Source organism: Phalacrocorax carbo, chromosome 1, assembly GCF_963921805.1.
Source record: "Phalacrocorax carbo chromosome 1, bPhaCar2.1, whole genome shotgun sequence".
NCBI lineage: Eukaryota > Metazoa > Chordata > Aves > Suliformes > Phalacrocoracidae > Phalacrocorax > Phalacrocorax carbo.
In genome coordinates this window covers 94,615,810-94,634,839 of record NC_087513.1, presented here as the reverse complement: position 1 = coordinate 94,634,839, position 19,030 = coordinate 94,615,810, and the positions used below count along the sequence as shown (strand labels likewise).

Genomic DNA, 19,030 nt, shown 5'->3' with positions numbered 1-19,030 from the left:
CCCCACCTTGCCCAGCAGCCTCTGGACCCTCCAGAGTATTTCATAGTTGTTTCAGCACAGCTATGGCACCACAACCCTCACCCAAACCTGGAGCTTAGTCACAGAGGGCACTGCTTTTCAGTGACAGGCAAGAAGTGTCCCTAAAGATGTTCTGACTTAACTGCAGGGCTGGCCTTCAGCCCCCAGCACTGCAACCAGCCCCTGCTCCCAGAATGGGCAGCACACTCTAGCAGATCTGGCTCTCTTTCCAGCACAGAGGAGGCTTCCTCTCTATTTTATTGAAACTACTGAGAAGCCTTTATTTCAATAAACTCTTTTGCTGAGTAACTTTTCTGACCTGCTCCAGTCAGGAACAGGCTCTACTAATTTGTAGCTGCTGAGTTCTTGCTTTTTTTTTTGTCTGTACATACTATGTGATTACTCAATGGGCATGTTTATAACCAGCAAGGATGTTTTACCGAAAGAGTTGTGATACATGAAGTCATAAGTTAGGAAGAATCCGGTAACTAGTTGTTAATTAATAACTTTGCTCAGTTGCAGGATTTTGACCTTCACCCCATTGAGCTGGAACCCTAAAAATAATCAAGTTTGCTTTCTCTATTTTTGTTAGTTTTAGAAAGCATCCCAACTTGTGCTATTTAGTTTTAAGAAGTAAAAAGAAAGTGAGTGTGGAGACTCCAACCCTGCTACCTACAACACACAGCGTTCTGTGCTGACACAGCATCCCATTTGGGAACAAAGCCTGCTGCAAGTTACAGGATTATGACTAATTTAACGCCATTACTTCAATGATGCTGTTGACTGAGTCAAGAAAACATTACAAGCCAAGTTATAGAATACAAATATTTAAGTTAGAAGGGATGGCTGAAGACATTCCCAAGCACAAAAATACCTTTCAGATTTCAAAATCCCAGCCTTCACTGGACTTTAAATCACTGATCAGCCAGTTGTAAGGCAGGAAGAAAACCCACAGTAGCATTTCATGTTACTACTTTGAAAACTTAGTAACAAGTAAGGCTAACACTGGAATAATTTTGGAAGATATCACCAGAAAGATGAGCATACCATGTAAATTGCACCTGTGTTTTTAAGTGAGCTTCCACTAATATATGTTGTTGTATTGCTGTTCTGCCTAGTGGACCTCATCAGGAACCACAATATAGTTGTATTTTCAATTTTCATATCCTCTAGGACAGCATATCTTAAATTTTTAGGCTAAGGTTTTGGGAGCAGCTAGTGATTTATCTGCTCTCCTGAATCTATCTTAGAGGAACACAAGTTGTAGGAGGCAAGTACCTGCTTTCTAAGAAGGAGCTCCCTCTAATTGGACTCTTGGGAAGACCTAAAAGCCCATGGGTCTGTTTTGAAAATGCTCCAGCAGCACAGCAGCACCTTATTTTGGAGCCCAGAATGTTGTGCCTCTCTTTAGCTTCTTTTATTCAAAGAGTCAAGACAAGCAAAAGTTTAAACAGAAACCCAGAGACTTCAGCTTGGTGCATTCCTACAACATTCATCAGAGAGGGGAGGAGTGCAAGAACTGAAACCACAGCCACACAGGAGGCGTTGCAACAACAAGCATACTCATTTCAACGCCCCAGGCTTGCCCTCGCTCCCAAGCAGCTCCTGTACACACCATGGCGACTCTTTCACTAGTATCGGTCAGTGGGTGGTACAACCAAAGTCCAGCTTGGGCTCCATGAAAAGGAGAGGAGGGAGGGCTGACAGGAACAAAAGGGGACCAAGGGGCTCCCAGAGGAGCACAGCCACTGCACTCACACTGGCACCAACATCAGGCACCAGACACAGGGGAAACCTTCCTTCCAGCGCTGGCTCAGGGCACCAACACACCTTGCTTTAAAGCATCCTGTCCCCACTGCTGAGCAGTAGCAGCATACGTGCATATCCAGACCCTTCTGCCAGTACACAGTTACTCCCAAGAGGGGCTTTAACAGGAGAGCTATGGTTAGCAGCCCTATTCTTCCCCTCTGTCACAGTGCTACCCCACCCTGGCAGGTCAGGGCCTGACATGGCCAGGGCTCTGCACTGCTATCTGCAGTCCCAGGTTAAGTAAGATGTTTCCTCCTTCTGCCCCATCTCCAGATCACAGACAGGTAAGGTGAGCCAAGTACACATCAGCAATAAATGGAGGTGATTAGGAGGAGCACACCACAGGCAAGCACAGAGTAACCCTTCAAAAGCATGGAAACACCTCAGCAAGTTAAACAAGATGCTAAACACAAGGGTGATTTCTCCAGAAACAGAGAACACAGGCAAAAAAACCCAGCAGCTCTGCTGCTAGCTGTTGTGTTTATATCTTTGTTTGGATTTTAGGCTGAGATCATATTCATAGGATAATGTAGAAAGCCTCAGGCAAAAAAACAGCAGCAGGAGAGTTTATACTAGAGAAGGGAGGAAGAACACCTGGGAGACAGGAAAGAACAGTCACCTTTGCAAGCACAGACACCAAAAAATTGTTCTCTTAAGCTACGAAAGTCCTGCGTACTAGGGTTACATGCATTTGATGAGAGACAAGGTAATACAAAGGCAAATCAATCCTCTTCCCCTCACAAGAGAGGCGTAGAATTTCTTCCTAACTGTAGCCAAGCAACACTCAGCAAACATGCTTGTCTTACACAGATATTCAGTGCCTCGACCTGAAATATTTATTTACAGATCTGTGGACCTAATAAGCCTCAAATCAAAGGCATTTGGGGGGTCAGGCCCATTCATGTTTCTCTCCGTAAGTTAACGGGATCAACTCACTCAAGATCGGTCACCTCACTTTATTGAAGCTTTATCTTCCCTGGGCTCCTACCAAGTGTTAGCTAAGTCATATCAGGAGTATCTTTTTTTTGTAGCAAAACAAGGCCTGGGCTCCAAACAGCTCTTAAAGCAGGACTTTTTGTCAGATGGAAATAAAACCATAACTGTCCAGTGACAGCAGTAATCCCATAGCTACTACCAGTTCAATGGGTACAGGCAAACAATTGAGACAGCTCAAATTAATTAACAAATATTCCTTTAGAAGCCACAGTAATATAAATTCATTTACCTCTGCAGGGATGGCTTCAAAAAAAAAACAAGGGCATTAAAGAAATCACAGTTGACTTAAATGATTCACAAAAACACAGGAAAAAAATGAAACAAAATCTCACCAAATCATTGCACACATCAGAAAACACAGCATCAGCTCAAGAAAAGGCACTTACTTCCTGAAGAACACTTGTAAAAACAAGGAATAACCATACCTTTTGGTTTCATTGCTTTTGTTACCATCTACTTTCAGAGCCAAGGAGAGAATCAACATATAAACACCCTCTAGGCCAGAGCCAACAGGTTCAGCTTTCTGCCTCTGTTCTACCCTTCAAGACACAAAAAGCAAAAAATGAGACAAGGCTTTCCAGGTCTTTTATACCCCCAAATGAAGCATGTCACAGCCGCCTTAGCTCTTCCTTACAGGTGATTCTCCCTTCTGCAGCACATTCATGCAAATACCCACAAGCTTATCCCTCCTCCTCTGTCCCACTGCTACCACCCCCTTCCAATGAATCCCAGCTGGTCCACTTGGCATCATTTCCCCCACTTCATTTAAAGAAGCAGCAAGGTTTACTGATGACTTGCTAGCAAATGGGAATAACAGTGGAATAAGAGCCTGGAAAGACTTAGTCCTCCAGAAAAATCTCATGCTATTAAAGATGGTGCTGTTTTGTCTGAGCTGGAGGTGGGTCAGCCTCCACAAGCTGTATCCTGTTTCGCTGGCATCAACAAAACCAAGCTTCTTGACTCCAGTGGACAACAGAATCTAGCTCCAAGGGAGTATAACCAAAAATTAGCATGTTTCTTAACACATACTGTTATAATCTAAACAGTACAAGCTCTCCAGTCCATGATTAACTATCATTTCTGCCTTCTCCCATCACAGGGGCTTTGAATTAATAGTCAGAGTAGTTAGTGTGGCTTGGGAAGGAGAAATCTGCTAGCAGTGATGTGTACCCACAAACTCACGTGCTCAAGCACACCCATTAAATGAACTGACAGGGCTTAGCATCATAATGATAAATACCACGGCAATCAGCTATGACAAAGCAGTTTTTCATATCTTCCTTAAAAAGTAAACAGAGATTTCAGGCACTGTGTGTCTCATCAGATGTAGAAAACAAAGTACTCATCACTAAAGCTCATGTCCACTAACTGGAAAGCATTAACAGTCAGCCACACCTGAAAACTGGGCTGGAGAATAAGACACATACAAAATTACCCACAGGTTCTGGTACACCTCTGGCAAGTATCAAAGGTCTCATGATTTTTATATTTTTCTTAACACTGCCAAGTATCATGCAATTAAGACAATCTGGACTCCCATTAAAACAAAATTAAGTTCCTGGAGCTCAGAAGAGCTTCAAAGCAGGTATCTTTTAAGAATCAAAATCAAAGGCAAGTGAAACCTGACTGTGTAAAAACATCTATTTTCAAATAAGTCTCAAAGTTTTAGAAGCTCAACTGCTAATATGTGTGTTTGTGTGTGTGTGTTGGTGCTAGAAGTACTGGATGATGACAGCATTGTGGGATACACACTCATCACTGACAAAGTCCAGAGCTGAACATGGACATGAATGAGAAAGGGTATATAACCCTGCCAAACACCGAGGCCTAAAATCATTACAAATATGGCATTTTTTTTTCTAGCCCATAAGAAATCCCAATTGCAAGAAAACTGCCCGAAGAAGCATAATACTGAGAGGCCAGCTGTGCTCCCACACTACTGCTTGGAGATCCTAGGCATGGGTAAGATACTAGAAAAAATAACCAAGTCCACAATATACTGGTCATTTAGGAGCTATGAGTCAGCCAGCATAAAACCTGATATTAATCAGTACATGTGCAGAAGCACAGGACAGCTAAATCCACTTCTTAATCTCAGGTTTGATGCTACTAAGGGTCATGCCTGCCTGAATACTACAAAGCTCTGATATTAACTGTGGAACACACAATTTAGTGCAAGCATTTTCCAGTTCTCCTTGTCACATAAGGTCCATTCACTTTTCTAAAGCTCAGCCATGCAGTCAACAGGAGCATGCTTTCTGCCCGCACTGCCTTTTTCCTCTCGGCAGCATGAATCACTGGTGGTGTGAAAGCCAAAGTTCCCCTGGCCTTTGCCAGACAGCTGCGTGTCATGCCCTGCGTGACACATAGGCCGGTTCTCTACTGCATGTCCCTGTCCTCGTGTCAGCTCCTCACCACAAAACTCCTGGCATGCCTCCCATCACACAGCCCAGCTGGTGAAACCCTGAAACCTGGGGAAGGTCTAGGAACAGGGAAGCAGGCACACACAGCAACGGTTGACAGAAAGCCAAGGACACTTTGATTTTGCTTCCAGTATTACTTTCTTCAGTTTAGTTTAAACACTGACACAGTCATTTACAGCACAGAAGTGGAAACTCCCTCTTGGGTCATCTTGTCCACTCTCCTGGAAGCCAGCTCAGGAGGACAGCACTGCTCATCTAACAGTTGTTGTATAGCTCTCATATGCAATGCCAAATTGGCACTGTTAGTACTCTCTCTAGTCACTTGTCCAGTCTTCTGTGAAAATCCCGACAAAAGGGAGTTCTTCCACCGGGGCTTCGCCCTCCAGGCTGCCTGCAGCTGCCTCATACTCTAAGATTTCCTTGAAGTATTTCATTATTCCCAGTTGCACACATATTTACTTTAAAATGTTAATAATTTACCAATGAACCATGACTTCGATAGACATTTCCGTAAACATAAATTTTGTTATTTGTGGTGGTGGAGATTACCTGTGTTTGCATATAATCTTCTAGGCTCCCAAGCACCTCTGAGCTCTGTCTTTCATGTTAAAGCATAGAGCTGCTGCCATCAATAGCTTTTGGTTATCTGGACCAGAGGAAATGGAATAACCCAGATAAAGCAGACCAACAGATAATATAAACCCTAAACCTATTATGTTTAGAATAGTGACCTGCTTTTGCCAAAAATAAAGGAGAAAAAAATCGTGTTGGAGATGCAGAACTCGAACAGTTGTATTTCTGCCTGGGAGATCTCAGCTGTGAGAGAGCATCAGCAGTAGGGCTGGTCAGCCTGGACGTCTCAGTCCGAGCCGCTCTGTGCAGGCAAAGTGGGTACCTCTGGGATTTTGGGACACCCAGAGGCTCTGGCAGAGCAGCTGCAACTCCTCCCCCCGCTGTGCTGCCAGATGTCAGGAAACCCATGGCAGATGCACAAACTTACCACATTTTGGGGATTCAACAGCAATATGTCCTCTTGTCGCAGAAGGGGACCATAGATGAGAAGCATTTTAGGGTGGCAGTTTGAATCTGCCACCCAATTCACACGGAGCAAAGACAGCCATTGCTCCTTGGGGCGACAGCAGCAAAGACACACTGTGAGAGTAACACACCTCTACATGACAAGACTGCTGGGCTCTGTTACCACTGTCTTATCACAAAACTCATAGCACTGTCCTTATGTCCCATATGGTGCTACACTAGTGTCCCAGAAGAGTGCTGAAGGAGTGCGGGTGCATGCAGGAATCACAGCACCCGCAAGCAGCACGAAGTGGGGGAAGAAAAGGACCCCACACGGCCTTGCAGGATCAGAGCAGGATTAGTGTGCGGCTTGCCCTGCTTTTTCTGGGGCTTAAGCATGCGTGCCATCAGGGACGGCACGCAGAGGTCAGCCCTGCAGGGCACAGTCAGCCGCAGTGCCAGCTGGCACGACCTCGCACAGTGAGGCAGCAGCACAGGAACCCGACCCTGGGGGACATCTCCTTTCCTCGCGCCCGTGGCGGGCAGGAATGCTGGCAGTAAAGCGCCCATCTCCTGCCTGTCAGGGTCAGCAGGGCAGCTCAGCAGAAGCGGGGTTAATTCATCCCTCCGAGCCATGTTTGGAGGATGCAGTGAAAAACCAAGCAGGATTGGCGCCCCTACATCCCTGTTTATTTTGGACACCAGTGACTGAGGTTCAGAGTTTGTTTTCATTTCATTCCCACGTAACACTGAGAAGTCCCAGTGCAGGGACAAGCCATGCCAAAATGGGACACTGTTTTCCAAGTCTCTAGCTCTGCCTCCACTGGATTAATGACATATTTGGGAAGGCAATAGAGCTGAGCCTTTTCCTTGGCCAAGCACAGACGGGAAGTGGCCTCCAGCACCCAGCCCTGCCACCGGTTGCGGGCACCCTTGCCTCCCACCCACTGAGCCCATCTTCCCCCAGCGCCCAGCCTGATGCAGGGAAGTGGTGTTTCTTGTGCAACTGAAGACCGGCAGCCCATGCAGTCCACAGCCCTGGCCCTCAATGCCACTAGTGCCTTCTCCATCCACAGGGACTGCCAGGTTGGCAGTGCCATGTTGGTGAGAGCTGGATTTTGGATGAGACTCCTCAGGGATGTCCAAGACCATCCCCAGCCAGAGTTTGCTCACTCAGGAAGAGAACCAGCTGTGTTTCATGCAACACCAGCTGCAAGCAAACTTCAACAGTGAGCAGCAGGCTTAATTACCCAATCTGACAAATCCCACACAGGCAAACTCAGGCTAAGAGAAGGAGAGGTGTGGGACAATTATTTTCTCCGTATGTCTTAGTAATAAAAGGCATAATGCCCAGGGAGAGGGATTGTGCTAGTAAGCTAGCACTTATGAAAACAAGATTTTATCATCTTGCACTGTGAGAAACTGGGTTCAAAATATTGATGTTTTTCAAGCTTCTCTCCAGAAGTAAACAAAGCAAGCGTGTTAGTGGTCTCACATACAGTCACAGGGATGGAAACTCTACTTCTGAACACACCCAAATTTTCAGAAAGCTTGGGATTTTATGACTCAGATACTTTTTTCCACCCCCCACCCTGAAATGAATAAACACCGCTTGCAGTTGCTCTTTGAGACTGTGTTCCCTTCACACATTGTGGATAAAATCCACATGCCGAGAGGCTGGGAAACGTGCAGTTGAGGACATCATCCTTGCTCTAACTGGCCATAACTCCACACCATTTTGTAAATTCAAAGTAACAATATTCTAAGCCAAATACTGTACTCATGATTCCAGTGTACACATTCGCAGCAGATTAATAAATACTTTCTGAAATTTTAATAAGTAGTAAATCAGCAACAGAAGATACAGAGACCAGCATAACAACAGCTTGTTATGTGTGTCATGTTACAAAAATTACTTCACTGTGGTCTGGATCACTTTGTAAAGGAGATGAATGGATGGGAATACACTGCTTTCCATTGCTGGCAGTAATAAGCAACACTACAAACTCAAATATAAAATGCTACATTGTGGTAAAGGTGGCAAATTAACAGAAAACAAAGAAAAGTCTTCTTGGTCCAATACCCTCAATCCCATTCCTTTTAATTTCTGAAGATATCTACACTAAAATGAGGCCTGATTTTATTTTTGTTTCATTTTTTTTAGATCAACCAGTCACCCACACAGATTTTGAGCCTCTCCTTATTTCATGGTAGAGCCGTTTGAACTGTGGTCCTTACTGCGAGTGGAGCAGTATGCTGATAATTTACCTCCACCTTCAAAATCGAAGGCTCTCCCAAACTTTGTGAAAGCAAAAATAAAAATCTGCATAGATCATCTTGCACACTGTTGATACCAGTGCTTTCATCTAAAGCCAAACGAAACTAGGGTTAAAGTTTAATAGTGGCTATTGCCCACATTACCCCATCCCTGTTTCATGGTGTCCCTGCTCAGATGCAGATAGCGTGCATTATTCTCCTGGGTTTGTCAGAGATTTGCCAATATTATGGTCATGACTCAGATCACCTCCTTATGTCTGCTGTATATGCCATCAACTAATGACCACATTGTAGACTGAGACTTTTTATGATCTGTTATGAGATTTTGCACATTATTGTCTTTTCCTTATCCTGGTCTTATTGACTAATTTCTTGCTGCATAATCATTACTCAGAAATACAAAGCAATAATAATCCCAGTACAAAATATTTACAGTCTTTGGGCTGTATAAATTTTGATTAATGGCACAGAGACAGTTCACATCATGACCTGGTTATCTAAATTGCCCAGTAGTGCTTGGCTTTCCCGATTGAATGCCATTCATGTGAATGGGAGATGTTCATAGACGTGCTGCGAGGCACCACCACTAGTACAGGACAGTTACCCAAACATGAACAAACAAGGAAATATCTTTACAAGAGGGCAAAGCAGATGATTCTGCAGTATATGATGATCTCACTGATGTCTTCTACACACCAACATAACTGTTCACCTGCAGGCGGCCAGGTGACAGCAGCTGTGCCCAGCACATGGTTGCTGCACACGGAGGCTGTAGCTGTGGGACAGCAGGAGGTACTTGGGCACCCCCAGTCTTTCAAAATTGGGCCAAATTGCACAAAATCCTTAAGTGACCAGGAGAAACATATGCGCAAGATGAGTATACACCTACCACAGGACAAACAAGAAGAGTTTAAGGGAGAAAGCAACTGGCAAGGGGCACTGGGACCAGGACACCAGTGATGCCTGTGCATGGGGCAGCCAAGCAAGTTTGAGGCACATTTAAGATGCTGGTTCAAACAGGGCCATGCTAGAGAAGTGAGATGTCACTTGTGGTGCTGGCACGCGTCTGTGCTTACAAGGGGAGAGTCATGCAGACAGGCACCCCAGCTTCCAGCCCACAGCCTCCACAAAACCCAGTAGGGACCCAGAGAGGGGAAAGCAGAAGGTTTTAGCTCCCCTCTTTGCTTCCAGCCCTCTGAGAGCTGGCCCTGGCGCCAGGTGACACGGCTTCACAGCCACCCTGCCTCCTCACCTTGTCCTGCCCTGCATCGCCACCACCCTGCTCCTGCCGCTGTTCCCCACAGGCGGTGGAAGATGGAAGCAGTCACCCTCCTCTGGCTCAGAGCAGTTGAAGGGCTATGAAGGGAGGGGGCAGAGGTCTTCCTTCCTTCCCTCTCACCCCGGAACTAGGTCACACCACATCAGCAGTTAAAGGAGAAAAGCAAAAGTGGTCTGGGACCGAAGGTACTGTCTGGGACTCAGCAACGCTATCTGGATTCTGGCTGAGACCTTCTGTTTATTTAGTTTATCTGATACTTTGGTTGTCTTTGGTTTGTCTTGTTTATCATTCTAACCTACATAAACAACATTCTAACTTACATTATTCAGAGTCACAGGCCTGATCATGCCCTGGGTAAGCCCTTCGCTATTCGTGTCTAAGTGCAATAATTTTTTTTTTTCTTGGCCAAAACCATAAACGCTATCCACCCAACTACTGCAAAGGGGAAACTACGGCTTAGCAAAAAGGAGTATAACACAAACAAACAGAATCACAGAATCCTATATGGTGGAAAAGACCTTTAAGGTCATTGAGTCCAGCCGTAAACCTAACACTGCCAGTTCACCACTAAACCATGTCCCTAAGCACCAGATCCAAATGTCTTTTAAATACCTCCAGGGATGTTGATTCAACCACTTCCCTGGGTAGCCTCTTCCAATCCCTGACAACTGTTTCAGTGAAGTAATATTTGCTAATATCCAATTTAAACCTTCCCTGGCACAGCTTGAAGCCATTTCATGTCATCCTATCACTCATTACTTGGGAATAGAGACCAACCCACACCTTGCTACCACCTCTTTTCAGGTAGTTGTAGAGAGAAATAAGGTCTCCCCTCAGCCTCCTCTTCTCCAGGCTAAACAACCCCAGCTCCCTCAACTTTTCCTCATAAGACTTGCTCTCCAGACCTTTCACTAGCTTCGTTGCTCTTTGGACACACTCCAGCATCTCAATGTCTTTGTTGTAGCGAGGGGCCCAAAACTGAACACAATATTCAAGGTGTGGCCTCACCAGTGCTGAGTACAGGGGCACGATCACTTCCTTAGTCCTGCTGGCCACGCTATTCCTGATACAAGCCAGGAAGCTGCTGGCCTTCTTGGCCACCTGGGCACACTGCTGGCTCATGTTCAGCTGGCTGTCAACCAACACCCCCTTTTCTACCAGGCAGCTTTCCAGTCATTTGTCCCCAAGCCTGTAGCGTTGCATGGGGTTGTTGAGGTCTAAGTGCAGGACTCGACACTTAGCCTTGTTGAACTCCATATGGTTGGCCTCAGCCCATTGATCCAGCCTGTCCGGATCCCTCTGTAGAGCCTTCCTTCCCTCAAGCAGGTCAATACTCCTGCACAACTGGGTGTTGTCTGCAAACTTACTAAGGATGCACTTGACCCCCCTGTCCAGATCATTGATAAAGATATTAAACAAAACTGGTCCCAACACTGAGCCAACAAGGAACCCCGCTTATGACCAGCCACCAACTGGATTTAGCTCCACTCACCACAATTCCTTGGGCCCGGCCATCCAGACAGTTTTTAACCCAACAAAGAGTACACCCATCCAAGCCATGAGGACAAACAAAGCAACCAAAACGATCCTGTCCGTTGTAACAGCACCTATAACTCCAGAACTGGAAGAGGAGGTCCCATTTAGGAGTCAGCAGGGGACTTGGACTCTGTTGTGATCCCCAGCATCTATCCCAAACCAGGAGTCTGTAAGGAGCCTGCCTGTCCTAAGTCCAAGCACACGGGGGTGTTTCCGGAGCCAGAGCTCGGACACAGACGTGGGACCTGACCCAGTTTTGCAGGGGCACCAAAACCTGCAGGGCCAACACCACAGATCTCTGAGGGCCCATGTGAGTACCTGCCTGTAGCTCTCGGCCCCATCAGGGCGCCAGGCTGAGACAGAAGAAAAGTGATACAGTCACCTGGAAAGTACCCAACACCCCAGATTGCTAAAGGCCCAGTTCAGGCATTTTGGTCACTATCACCTGTTGATGTAAAGGTCTGCTGCACTGTTAGGAAAATTATATACCCGAAAGCTGAAAGAACCAGGGGGAAGTGACTGAAGTTATACATGGCTCTCAGACGGCAGGGTTTCCCAGCTGCACTGGGTCTGCTGATTGCTGGCATGTGGCCATTATTCGCCCTCTCACAGGAGCCAGCAGTAATGTTAGCCCCAAATGTGGCAAGTTTTGAGGGGAAGGCTTATGCAAAGAGACGCGAGATCACTGGTGGAGGCACCATGCTGAGGAGACGGAGTGTGTGTGAGTTTGGAAAGGCTGGGTCCCAATCCCCCCCCAGTGGCACAGTAACTGGTAGCATGGTGCTTTGAGGCATCTATGCCCCATCATCAGGTGGGTTTTCCCTAACAAAACACATTCTCTCTTCTCACCACCTCGCCCACAGCTGGCAGGTTTACCACTGAACATGCCTCCAACAAAGTAAAGCTCTCCCTTTTCCCTCTGAAATGCACCCAAGGACTGTAAAAGTGGCTTGTCAGATGAGTAGGTACCATCAGAGTCGACAAGATCATTCAAACACAGCTTTGATCCAATCTTTTCATCAGCATATGTCATGCAGCGAGGTTTGCTGTAGGCCAGCTGCCAGGGCTAACAGAAAGAGTAGGAGACATGCTGCTCCAGCCGCAGCTGAGCGGAGAGCAGAGCATGTCTCCTCTGCCCTGCCAACACAACAGCCCACGGAGCCAGGACCTAACCCACTGCTACCAAAATGGTCCAGATTAACGTCTGTTACACTTGGGTTTGTTTTTAAAGCAGATCTTTCATCTGAACTAGATTGCAGAGTCTATATATCTATTTACCTGGCACGTAAGATAACAAAGGCAAGAGGCTGGGCTGATTAATTCTTCACCCCATGTGTACTTTAGTCCAAAAAGTGCATTGGGCAGTGGCTCAATAGGGAGAAAGGTGAGAAGTCATGGCTGAAAACACAGCAAAACAAGTATAATTTTTACCCCCACTGCCTGCCTGGTCTGTGTTTGCAACAAACATAGAAATCCCTTGGCAAGGAAGTCCATGAAAACAGTTATAAATAGAAACTTGCTTCATCTGTTAACAGCGGGGAGCAAAGAGGAAGGCTGCAAGTTTTACAGGAGTTGTAATTAACTGAAATTGAGAGCCAGCAGGTCACAACCTGGTTAGATCGGCCCTGCCAGAGCAGTGCCAGAGCCTCCTCTGTGGGCAGCAGAGGGTGGCTGCTCGCTCACTTGCCCTCCTCCAGGTCACTGACTCCAGGGCTGCGAGCTGCCAGCACAGAGGCAGCCCAGCGCTGCACGGGCACACGGGCATGCTGGCTGATTTGGTGTAAGTGCAGCCAGCGCAGGGTTTACAAGGGCATGGGAGGCCACACTGAGATCCCATCTACTGCAGCAGCCCCTTGCCTGAGCCTCAGGAGCAGCCTACAAGCGGGGCCCACCTGTAGTCTTGTCTCCCATACCCACCCTCCCAACATGGGGTGACTGGCAGCCCAGAAACATCCTGGGTGGGAGCACCCCTTCTGCTTTCATGCCCTCTTAAACTAGTAGGACAGGAGCTAATAGGGCATGAAGTGACAGTGACAATACTTTGCTAAACAGTATTTTACTGAGCTTTCCAAGTGCTCAGAATGCATCTCATTGTTCTCCACATACAGCTCTCCTGCTCAACCACAGAAGGCTTCACCGAGATAGTTTTTGCCTTGTCTCTTTCTGCTCCCTGCTTCAAGAGCTCAGGGAGTGTTAGTTCACACACACCCAGGTTATTACACAATGGCTGTGTTGTTTCAAAAGCAATCAAAACAGTGGATGCAATTATAGGTGGAAGTTGGAAGATTAGATGATCTTGTGACGAACAACAGATAGGTCTGTGTCAAAATGAAATCTCTGTCATGTTATTATAACCTTCACTGCAATGCTTGCTTTGCAATTTAGCTTCCAGATCAGAGTGTAAAGCTCCAGTAAGGGCATAAAGCAACTTAATCCTGATAACAGTGTTTTATTTTGAGGATACTAATGGTGGAGCACAGGCTGCCTTAGCCGCACTAACTGTGAGAGAAGCCAGACAGACTGAGATAACAAAAAGAATAATTTCTCAGTAAAGATCTCTCCGGAGGAAGCGGATGTGTTTTCTCAACCTGTATCCTAATTTAAAGAAGAAGGAGGGGATTTTTGAAGGCAAGCAGTTTCCTGACACAAGAGGCTCACCCCAGGCAGAAGGGCTTTGACATAGGTCTGGATGGGCTGAGCAGCTGAAGGGCACCAGGCAAAACCATGCCTCTGAAGAGCAGCAGCATCCTAACTTGACAGGCATTCAGGTTTTGTTTCTCCCAGCTGCGTAACTCTCCAGAAGCTCTGTTGTAAGCCTGGGTCCCCCCGCTTTCTGCCACCGTGTTGCTGAAGAGTTGAACAGGAGCCCAGACCTCCCTCAGCCAAGTGGAAATTTTGGGGGTGAAATAACCTAGGCAGGAGGCCTGAGAAAGGGGTGGCATTGCCACTGGTGCCCAGGGTAGCTGAAGGCGAAGCTGGCGCAGGAGACCACATCTCCCTGACAGGTGAAAGGCACACAGTTAGAAACTGCTGATGCGTGCTCCAGGTGGGATGGCTCAGCCGTGCTGTCCCAAAGAGCATGCAACAGTTGCTTCCTGGAGACATGCACGGTTTTCCATCTTACTTCCACAAAAAAATCAGCTGAAGGAATGGATTTGATCCTAACTTCAAATCGTACTGGCTGAATGTAGTTCTGCTAACAACAACAGCTGTAACCAGTGGTGGCTGTGGCTATAAATCAAGGCTGAGTTTTTGTTTTAACATATCAGTTAAGCTGGGGTTGAAACTTTGCTTTTCTCCCGCTCCACCCACCCTTTACCCGGCTGAGGCCCCCATGATCCAGTTCAAACACATTCAGACACTGTGGATGGAGCTGTCAGTCAGCAAAGCCAAGAGAGTAATTTCTCTGGGGAAATGACTGGCACCTCTCCAGCTTAAGAATTGAGTTCATTCACAGATGTAGATTGTTTATAAAGGCAGGTTACTCCTTCCTACTTTGGCAGGCTGTATTACATAAAACAAAACAAGTGTACTAAAATAAGGAAATGTTTTCTGGTAGAAGAGAACAGTTTTGTAGCTGGGCAGAAGCATGATCCCTCACACTTGCCCAGACAAACCCATACACGGTGCCACTCGAGATTATTCCACATTTGCTGCCTTGCCTCCAAACAGAAGTGAGTGATAAGCCAGTCTGTGCTCCCCGTTCACAAGTTCACGTCTAACCTAATGATTGACTAAGGCCACTTTCTGCCAGCTTCCTAACAGTGCAGCTTACTGCTATTCCAGAAGAGATAGGAGACTAACACAAAAAGGCAAGGAAAGAACCTCAAGAGGCTTTAATTCGTAAGGTTCCAGGTTGCTTTAATTCATAATTCTATCACAGTGCTGTAATTGAGATATAAATAACCTCCTTGTTCCCAGTCCAGTTACCTTCAACCTCACTGATGCCAGAACACATTCCTGAATGTCTCAGGTACCTCAGAAAGTTATTGCACCAGAAGACAAAGGTGGTTTTAAAAATAATTTCCACATCAGTTCAAGTGATAATGCAGTCGCATGGGTGTTATATAACTGTTAGTATATTCTTAGTAGCTTACTTTTTAGAAGAGAAGTATAAACATTTCCAGCATACATACTTACAAGAAATATGCTTGCAAAGCAAGATTACTTCCTATGAGAAAAAAACCCCAACACTCTCCTCTTGAAATGGGCAAACAAAATACATTTCCTCTTCCCATACCACAGTAAAGGCTTACACATGCATGTCACGTACACACAAATAAACAATCCCATGTGTAAGAACCACCACAGTCTAAAAAGGAAAGTGCCGTAAAAGGACCCTGTAGTAATTGGGCATCACATCGTGATGTAAATGAGTGTATCTCAGGAAAGCTGCAAGCCTTGTTGTCTTGTTTTGCAATGCTAACCACATGCAGACACGCACACAGAGCAAACTACTTTCATGTTAGCTCAGTTCTCCTTCCATAAAGGTTGGTGGTAAAGCCCTCCCTGACATCCAACAGTCAGGGACTGATGAGGTGAGAGCTGATGAAAAGTTTTGAATAGCCAAGGAAACTGATGATTCGAAGAACTTAATTCCTCCCATCTTAAACAAATGCTTGTTTCCCTGGGAACTCATCAGAGCAGCTATTCTGAGAAAAAAACACCTTTCTTCTCCTTGCCATACCCTGTCCTCAGGACAAAAGGATTCTTCTGGCATGTAACTACTCATCTCGACTCCCATTATGGGCAACAAAAAGGGATATGTAGTTTTGGGGCATTGTCTGTCTCATCCCAAAGTAAATATGCAAAATAGGTCAGATAAGTCACTCCCCAAAAATGCATCTTTCTCGCTACGGGTGGTAGAAGGAGGCTACCACGACAACCTTCCATGCAGACCTGGGAAGTGGACCATGTCCTGCCCCCACTGGCTGAGGGTAGGAAGGAAGCACTGCACGCTTGGCTTGTAGGAAATTTCCTGTTCAGCTCTAAATCCAGAGACTAAACCCAAGGACACAAACAGGGTGCACCATTCCTCCATCAGAGACCTGAACAGGACCACTTTTTTTACTTCGCCGTACATCCTGCCACTATCTATCCGTAGCCAACCTCCAGGGTGCTGTCGTGGGAGGAGGAAAGGGTTTCCTCCCTGATTCCTACATCCCAGCTGCAGAGGCATCTGAGTACAGGTTTAATACAGGGCGATGTACAGTGACCTAGTCTCCTTTCCAATCCCTTTGGACATGCTGGTTCATGGTTATCTGGGGACATGTCTTGTTTATTACTAAGAATCAGCTCAATAACTCAGGACATTCCTCTTGAAAAAGGATTTAGGTCCTTTCCCTCTGATGAGCTAGAGCCCTCTGGACTGATCCAGAACTTCAGTCTTTGAATGGTTTTACTAATTTCAAACATAAACTCCCTCATGACGAATTTCTAGCCAATTGGGTTTGTGCCAGTAGTGTCATTTAACTTAAATACTTCTTCTTCCTCTGCAATTTTTGCCCTCTCCTTGTTCCAAAAATATATTTACAAAGAGCCATCATTAATGTCTCCAGCTCCAGAAGCCAGCTTCTTTTCATCATTCTTCCAAAGGAAGACATACTGTTCTTCTCAAACGAGTAGCAACTGTTCACATTTAATTAATCCTTCCAGAGCATGGGTAACCAAAGCTATATAAAATATTTCATTGAAGAATGGCTGTAGCAATGTACCGATACTTCACTGTCTTTATTCAGAAAAAACCCTCACCCGGTAATCAAATTTGTTGTTGCCTTTTTCCTCCAGCTCAGTGGCATAATGGTGGTTATGGCATGCTTTCACTGATAAATAAACCTAAGCTGCTTTCTTCCTTCAGCTCACCCCTTCACAACAGCAGTTGCTGTGAAAGAAAAGCTGGACCTAGAGCATTGTCACCGCTGAGCACTAACTGCAAAGCAAGGACAAAAGAGACTTAAAGGCCTGAAAGGTTGGACACCAGAGGTGACGCCTGCATTAGCTGTTGGGAGAGGTGCTGTGGGATCTTGGGCTCCAGAAGCACATCTCCCTCTGCCAGCCCCACACAGACCCACGCTCCTTTCACTCCCCACTTCCCAGCCCAGTTTTTCCTCCCAACAAAGGCATGGCCACAGCTGAATGGACCCTCTTCTCCCTGCTCCCCAGGTGGATGCCATGTTGGTGGGGGAGCCAGCAGCAAGCCCTCCAGCCATGCCATGCATCCCTTCCAGGCAGACAGGCCTTGGAGGAGACATGACCTCATGCCACCTCCTCCCACGCCTTCCCATGGGTTTCCCCAGGAAAAAAGATGAATTTAGCATGTGTTGTGATAAATTAAATAAACACGCATTTAAAATAGAGCCTCGCTCCCTTCTTGTTTCCTCACAAGCCAGTGTGATTCAGCCCTCAGTACCTTATTTATTTTTCACATCGAGAGGCCTTTCTCTCCTCTGTGATGAATGAGGAAAGCACAGGGCATGGCTCAGCCTTTCCAGCACGTCTGCTCCTCCCTGCAATGCTGGAGGTGTTGCAATATCTGCTGCTGGAGCAGTGCACCTCCTGCCCTCAGCCCTGTGCAGAAATGCTGCTGGGGCACCCAAGGCAAATGTATGGTTATAAGGTCCAAAACCAGCCTCCCTCTTGGGACTTTTATTTAGCCTGAGAACAAACAGTACTTTTGTTTTATGGCCTGGATTCTCATCAGGAGAAAGGAGAAGGAGGGTCTGAGAGGCTTCTCCAACTGCTTTCCCCAAAACCATCTGATTTTATTCCCCTCCATGGAAAGTATTTGTGGGATTTATGCTGAGGAACACACTCACCATTTCTCCTCAGTACAACTCATGACGATGTGATTGGAAGTTGCTGGGGCTTTTTTCTGAAGGGGAACAGAAATGTGAAAAATGAAAATATCTAAATCTAGTTATAACTGCAGGAGTGTTGCAATGTCATTCATTTTCCTAAGTAATATCCAAATATTTTTTCTTGCTGTGCTCTGTCCAATATCCACTTGAGCTTTCATATGAGGAAAATAAAATAGATATGAATTATGCAAAGCTAAAAAACCCAAATCAACCACTATACAAGCTTAATGTTGCATACAGCCAATCTCATACAAAAGTATCTAACCTTTGCCATCATCCCCTGTTAAAAGGTAATGAGGTGAGGGAAAGAGGGAAAAGAACCACAATGAGATTATTCATAGAATTGGGTATCTCACAGGAGGTTAGATTAGCCCACAACATAGGCATCAGCAGTGTGAATTAATGGGATTATTGTTCCACTGAAGAAAGACCCCCACAACTGATCCTTGGCTAGATTAGTGCTTCTCCATGTACATCAAAGGAATCATATCCAATACACAGTGCTAGCAATTCCAGCTCCCTCAAACTTTCTCTAGTTTACAAGAAAACCAAATGCATTTAGAGCAAGCTACCAACCTTGTTCCAGGCTACTCTGTTCCACCCCACACCAGTCCTAATTCCATTAATTAAGGCAGGGACAGCTGGACAAGGTGGCCTTTGTTATACAGCCCAACAGCCTGGACAACTGCCTTCCAGAGGGAAAAAAGGGCAAGGAAGGTTTGCGATCAGATGAGGCATTGTGAAATAACTTACAACTATCGATACATAAAATTTACGCATTTCATACCTACCACTGGTGAAGCACAGCTGGTTACAGT

The 19,030-nt window shown here is 45.9% G+C and overlaps 1 protein-coding gene across 1 annotated transcript in view; it reads right to left on the bottom strand.

Annotated features, from left to right (window-relative positions):
• Positions 1–17,866, bottom strand: part of ZPLD1 (zona pellucida like domain containing 1) — a 131,938-nt gene extending 114,072 nt beyond the window's left edge. The window contains exon 1 of the mRNA XM_064467811.1: positions 17,765–17,866. The gene's annotated coding sequence lies outside the window, so the exon portion shown is untranslated. The remainder of the gene's footprint in view (positions 1–17,764) is intronic.
• Between the last annotated feature and the right edge of the window lie 1,164 nt (positions 17,867–19,030).